We start from the raw sequence: 6838 nt of genomic DNA on the forward strand, positions 1-6838 counted from the left end.
CATCTCAAAGTAATTTCTACCAAAGCATTAACACTAAGACATCAGTCGGACATCCCCCGAGGGCTCCTGGACTGCGAGAAGGTGTAGGCTGGGCTGAGGACCCCCCACCCCCGGATCCTGAGTGCACGGTTTTCGTGCACTGGGCTTCTACTTAAATAATAATGCTATAAATTTCCTTGTGTTTTACTAAAAGTGTATCAAGAATACATGCTCAATTTTATCACAGGCTTTCTTTACACTATATGCTGAAGTAGTGAAATGGTTTTTCCTTCTAAATGGCTAGGATTTTAAAGTTTTAAGTCATCAAACAAGGTGAAACTTGAGGACTGCTGTTACAGGTTTGAACACCGTGAAATCGCCCCCATTTCTGCCCTAGTGTTCCTCTTGAGGGCAGCTCACCAGACTGCCCTCCAGCGTTGGGACCGGTTACTGTTTCTCTGAGGAGACCCTGTGAAACGGTTGACTTGTGTTACAGAAACATCCTTCATCAAAGACGATTGTTCTCGGTTATGTTATTGTGGTTTCATCTTGTTTTGTCTTTATCTCAGTTATGCAGTTGAAATTCATAAGTTAGGCGTATGTATGGTGCTCTACATTGTAATGAGCTTTGTCCATAGCTCTTCCCATTGTCTTGCCTTGAACTTGTGGATCACCCCTACTTGGTCCGTGGCAGGTTGCTTTTGTTTTTAGCATACTGTTGAATTCACTGTGCTACAGTTTTACATGCTTTCATATGAGTTTATCTTTGTGTATTCTTTTTTTTTTAATATATATTTTATTGATTTTTTACAGAGAGGAAGGGAGAGAGATAGAGAGTTAGAAACATCGATGAGAGAGAAACATCGATCAGCTGCCTCCTGCACACCCCCCACTGGGGATGCGCCCACAACCAAGGTACATGCCCTTGACCGGAATCAAACCTGGGACCCTTTAGTCCACAGGCCGACGCTCTATCTACTGAGCCAAACCAGTTAGGGCAGTCTTTGTGTATTCTTCACATGTTTCTCAACATATATGTGTTCTATATTATACTATTCATAAACATTCAACTAATATTTTTCTGCACTTTACCCTGTGTATAAACTGTCGTTTATGCTTTGGTAGAAATTACTTTGAAATGGATGAGTACTGCTTTCCAAACTGATTTATTCTAAGCAAGCATCTTCCAATATCCTTGAAGCTTAGAGGCCATAGGGCCCCATTTTTTAGGCCAGTATGTTGCTGCTTTAAATTATACTGAAAACTCTAAACATGGAGCTTTTCATCAACCCTTCTATCGCACACACCAGGGACTACCATCATTTTCTTTTTTCTGCCTCCTCAGTCCCAGTGCCCACACCGTGAAATGAGACCGACGGTGTGGCTGAACGTTCCGTGGGGAGATCCGAGGGCGTCAGGTCCGAACGTGCACCCCTCTGGTTACTGATTCTTCTGTCTCCGGACACAGCAGAGCTGCTGGGGTACCAGGGCCGCCCAGCACCTCCATGCTTGCTCCCCCCTCTCTGTTGGAATCCACAGAGCTAATTGGGAATTCGCTTCACAGTGCCTGCAGGAGGTTTCCCGTTTATTTATTAACACTAAACACATCTGTTCGGCTGCAGTGATGAGATTAATCCGCACTTTTAATATTTGATTTGCAACTGATTAATCGCCTGCAGCTTTCGTTGTGGTGCAGTCAGACCAGCGACGTGCCTGGGAAGGGCACCGGGTCTGAAGCGTAGGCAGCTGTGAGCGGGCAGGGGCGGGGTGGGGACGTGGAAAAGGCTCCAGGCACATGGAAGTGTATTTCCTTTCCTTTTTGTCCTGGTGACTCTCGGGAAAGGCCCTGTGAAACTTGCCTGTGAGCTGAGAGCCTAGGAAACAAGTCCGCAGAAACTGGGGAGAGCTGGGCTGTGTCGGGAAAGGAGAGAGAGGGGCCGTTGTGACCTCAGCCTCCAGCACTGTGGCCTTTCCCCTGAAAATCCAGTTCCCACGTGGGAACCCTCACAGGCACCTCACCGGATGCAGAACGTCTGTGGCCGAGGGAGGAAATAAGAGGACTGGTCTTGTCCATGAAAATCCATTTGAGAGTTTGCATCCTCTGAGTCCGAACAGACGTCCTGTGCCGATGGGGCTGTGCTGGCTCCGTGGGCAGCCTAAGCTACTTAACATCTTCTACTTTATATCTGTGCATATAAAAGGAAAATATATACTTTGAAGACTTCATTCTTCTTTTAGAACGGTTTTAGGTTTACAGCAAAATTGAGAGGAAGATCAAGTTTCCATATCTACTCCGCGCCCCCAGCCTCGTGTGGTGTCAACACCCCCACCAGAGTGGCCCGTTTCTTAGAACTGGTGACCTGCACTGACACATCCTTATCACAAGAGTCCGTAGCTTACCTTGGGGTTCGCTCTTGGTGTTGTACGTCCTGTAGGTTTGGGCAAATGTGTAACGACACACATTCGTCATTATGTGTCATACAGAGTATTTTCACTGCCTTAAACCCTCTGTGCGCCACCTGTTCCTCCCCCTCCAACCCCTGGTCTTTCTACTGTCTCCGTGGTTTTGCCTTTTCCAGAACGTCCTATAGTTATAATCGTACATAATGTAGCTTTTCAAATTGGCTTCACTTAGCAATATGCATGGAAGGTTCCTCCATGTCTCTTCATGGCCTGATGGTTCATTTCGGTTTAGCGTGGAACAGTATTCCGTGGTTGGGATGTGCCACAGTTTATCCACTCACCTACTCTGGGACATCTTAGTTGCTTCCATGATTTGGCAATTACTAGTATGAATAAAGCTGCTATAAACATTCGTGTGCAGGTTTTTGTGTGAACATGTTTTTATAACTCCTTTAGGTAAATACTGAGGAGTGTCATTGCTGGATTTGTATGGTAGAGGGGATGTTTAGTTTCGTAAGAAACTGTCTTCCAAAGTGGCTGTATCATTTGTCATTCCAGTCAGCAATGGATGAGAACTTCTGATGCTGTACACCCTCACCAGCATTTGTTTTTGTCAGTGTTCTGGGTGTTGGCCATTCTAATAGGGGTGTCGTTGTATCTTGCTTGTTTTAATTTGCGTTTCCCTGATGACATTTTATGGATAATCTTTTCATAGGCTTATTTTGCACCTGTACATCTTCTTTTAGGAGGCATCTCCTAAGGCCTTTGGCCCATTTTTAATTAGGTTTTCTTATTGTTGAGTTTAAAGAGTTCTTTGTATATTTTGGATCTTACCGTCATTTTTGAGACTTCTTTGATATGGTCACTGTTTATGTCGTTAGTGGCACCTTTTGCTCCACTCTTGAACTCTAAACCTCCCCTCACCGAGGTCCTGTGTTTGCCGAAATATGAGGTGACCCCACATGGAAAGGTTTTCCCATTTTGCTAATGAGAAGAGTGGGGGAGGAACTTTTATTTTGACAACTTGTGTACAAAAGCTTTTAGGAAAACAGATGAAATAGGAAATGTCTATAACATTTAGTAATCCAATTGTATATTAATGTGTGCCCACATTTTATAAGAATGTGCACCTGTGACTCACCAGTAGAGAGAGGAGCGAGGCTTATGTCTGGAGGTCTGATGGCCATTGTTGCAGGAACTGCCAGGGCTGGGAGCACTGCCCCCATCCTGCCCAAGGTCCTTGCCTTACCTATAAGGAAACGGAGGCTCACGTGGGCACAGCAAGCTTGAGTTCACGCTGGGGCAAAACTCTTTCTGGAGATTTTAAGTATCCAGGGTTACATGAAACCAGATATTAGCTGGTACCCAAATGACTCATCAATTTGACCTGAACATTTGGTGATAAAACATAAAACTGTAAATAAACTTAAATGTCTTTGCAGAGACCCAGACATGGCTTACTCTGGTGCACAGCACAAAATTCAGATGAAATTTTAAGCTAAAATATTAGATATCAGGGAATTTGAGGCAGTTACTTTACACATTTTCTCCAGATCACTACAGTGAATCCATTCAGGATTGTAAGAAGTACACACATTAGGAGAAATTTAAGATTTCTGCAGTACACAATTATGAATAGTAGAACGACACCTCTCCACATGTAAAACATGAATGATGGGACCTTGATCCAACATGGACAAAGAAATGTGCAAACCCCAGTAAAGGTGCAACTCTGCCTACCACCAACAGATGGCGGTAGTTATCATTACGTGATACCCCAGTGGGCTTGGGCATTTCAGAACCTGTCAAATCCATCAATTAAGAAGATGGGCTAGAAGAAAGCCATTTTTCAAACTTGTTATGGCATATCACTTAAGATCAATTGACTCCTTTCTTCTGTAATTCCATACTCACCAAGAAAGTGGGGATAATTTCTTTAATACTTTAATATTGAGTAAGGTCTGCCCTTGATAGAGTATACTGGTAATGCATGTTCACAGGAATGGATTTGAAATTACAGTTATAATCGGTTTTCTTTGAGATCAGTTTTACTAAATTGATTTAGTGGTATCTGATCATCTCTTAATTAATTGTTAACATACAGAATACTGTATCATGGACATCTTCCCCTCCTCTCTCCCTCCTGCAGAGATTTTTTTCCCTCCCACTTAAAGAATGGCTGTTGTATTTTTACTTTCACAACCTCGGATATTTTCAAGTTTAACCATTGTATTCCATTTCTATACCTGGGTTTCCTATATAATAAAAGCCCAGCGACCAAACTGCAGAATGACAGGTCGACCAGTTGCTATGATGTGCACTGACCACCAGGGGGCAGATGCTCAATGCAGGAGCTGCCCGCTGGTTGTCAGTGCTCCCACAGTGGGAGTGCTACTCGGCTGACCAGGATGAGCGGCTGTTCCCGCTGCGGGCCGATCCCCAAAGGCCATGCCCCCCACCAGTGCATGAATCCAGTGCACCGGGCATCCAGTATAAAATAAAAGTGACCTAAAATAATGTAACTTGCAGATTATCCACAAATTAGTATAAGCAAAGAAAAATGCCTTCTTTTAAGCTGTTGGTATGGTCCATGCACAGCTTTGTCATTTGGAGCTTTGCTAGAACATACAGGTATAGCGATTGTGGTTTGACTCGCTAAAGTACTTTCTTTCCACAGAGTGAGTTTTGTGGGTTGGGGACAGGCCCTGGGGTCTTCGGGCTGCAGCCAGCCCATCTGCGTGTAGTGTGCACCCCACTTGTTTCCGCTGGCTTTCCTTACAGGAAGGACGGGAAGGTTCGTGCCTCCACCAGCACGAGCTGCTTCCCGTCGCTGCAGTCCGATCGCAGGTGAGGACAGTTGATGGCAATCCTGGTTGGTTTGCTTTCTTCAGAGATGGAGCCGGCACTTTGCATTTCTAACTTGGGATTAAATTTTACAGCCCTCAGATGTGACGTGGAAACCGGGCTTTCTCTGGCATGGATTCTGCTGCGATTTTGTGTCTTTGATGAAGAGGTTGTATTTCTGTCAAGGAGTCTGTGTTTGGCAGGTTGTCTCAGTTATGTGAAGGCTGGAGTTGCACCAACCATTTTCCCCCAGGGACGGAGCCACTATGTGCAGTGTGGGGTGGAAGCCTGTGCAGGAGGAATGCTGTGGGCGCCAGGGGTCGTCACAGATGGGTGTGCACAGAAAGGCCTCACTCACAGCCTGGCTCTGTCCCCTCAGTTGGTAGATAAGGGCTGAGGCACAGAGAGGGCAAGGAGCTTCCCAAGGTGGACACTAACTGGTAGCAGATGTCCCCTCTAATAGTTTTCCTGGACCATTATGCTGGACCGATAAAAATTCTAATGCCCTCAGCAGGAATAGGGCTTGGCATCTCCATTTTAAATCTTATTTTTAAAAGTATCCCCATGGGTCCTGGCTGGGTAACTCAGTTGGTTAGATCATCATCCCAATATGCCAAGGTTGTGTGTTTAATCCCGGGTCAGGGCACACACAAGAATCAACCGATGAGTGCATAAATATGTGGAACAACACATCAATGTTTCTCTCTCTCCCTCCCTCCCTCCCTCAAAGCAATCAATAAAAAAACACACAACACAATGATATTTTAGAAAGTCTCCCCACGCCATTTCTCACATCCAGCCAGGTTTAGGAATTCCTCTCTGCTTCCTTCATTTCCCGCAGTGGTTCTCAACCTGGGGACAGTGTTGGTCAGAGGGGACATTTGGCAAACTCCTTTGGGTGAGTTTGCGTCTTACGGGTGACACCATTCATTGTCACAAATGGGAGTTGCTCCCGGATCTTGTCAGTAGAGGCCGTAGATGCTGCTGAGCGCCTGACTTGCATAGGATGCGCAGCGAGGAAGTACCCAGCACCCACCCCCACCCCCCCACCCCCGGCCGGTAGCGCAGCCTTGAGAAGCCCCGATGGACAGCTCTGCAGTTTGCAAGCTCCAGACGCAGTTTCAGCCCTTGCTGGCTCTGTGGCCAAGGCAGATTACCTGATCTCGTGAAGCTCCTCATGTTTTCCCATCTGTGAAGTAGGATAGTAACGGGATACTTCACAGGGTGGGCCGCGTAATGTAAAGTGCTTAGGAGACTGGCTGCCAGGAAATTCTCAGCAAACTCTAGGTGCTGTAATTGACCATCATTGCAGTGCATGCCTTTTCATTTCAATACGACATCGTAAGACTCAGCTAAAACAGTGAAAGAATAGCCCCCAAACACAGAAAGACACATTCTGAGGACTTACTATAGGTTTGCTGATTTAAATGGAAAATCTGACTGCGTTGGGCTTTTTTGGTATATGCCTAGTGAAAGGGATGAGCAGCAAATGTGGGGGCCTCGGGCGGTGGCTGTATTTATCTGAATTAACTGTGCTGATAGGGAGGTTCTGGGGGCAGCAGTGCAGGCAGGTGAGCCGGGCCGTGCCCAGCATGATCGCAGGAGAGCAGTG

The sequence above is a fragment of the Myotis nattereri genome (assembly GCF_964212035.1).
Source record: "Myotis nattereri genome assembly, chromosome: 14".
Taxonomy (NCBI): Eukaryota; Metazoa; Chordata; class Mammalia; order Chiroptera; family Vespertilionidae; genus Myotis; species Myotis nattereri.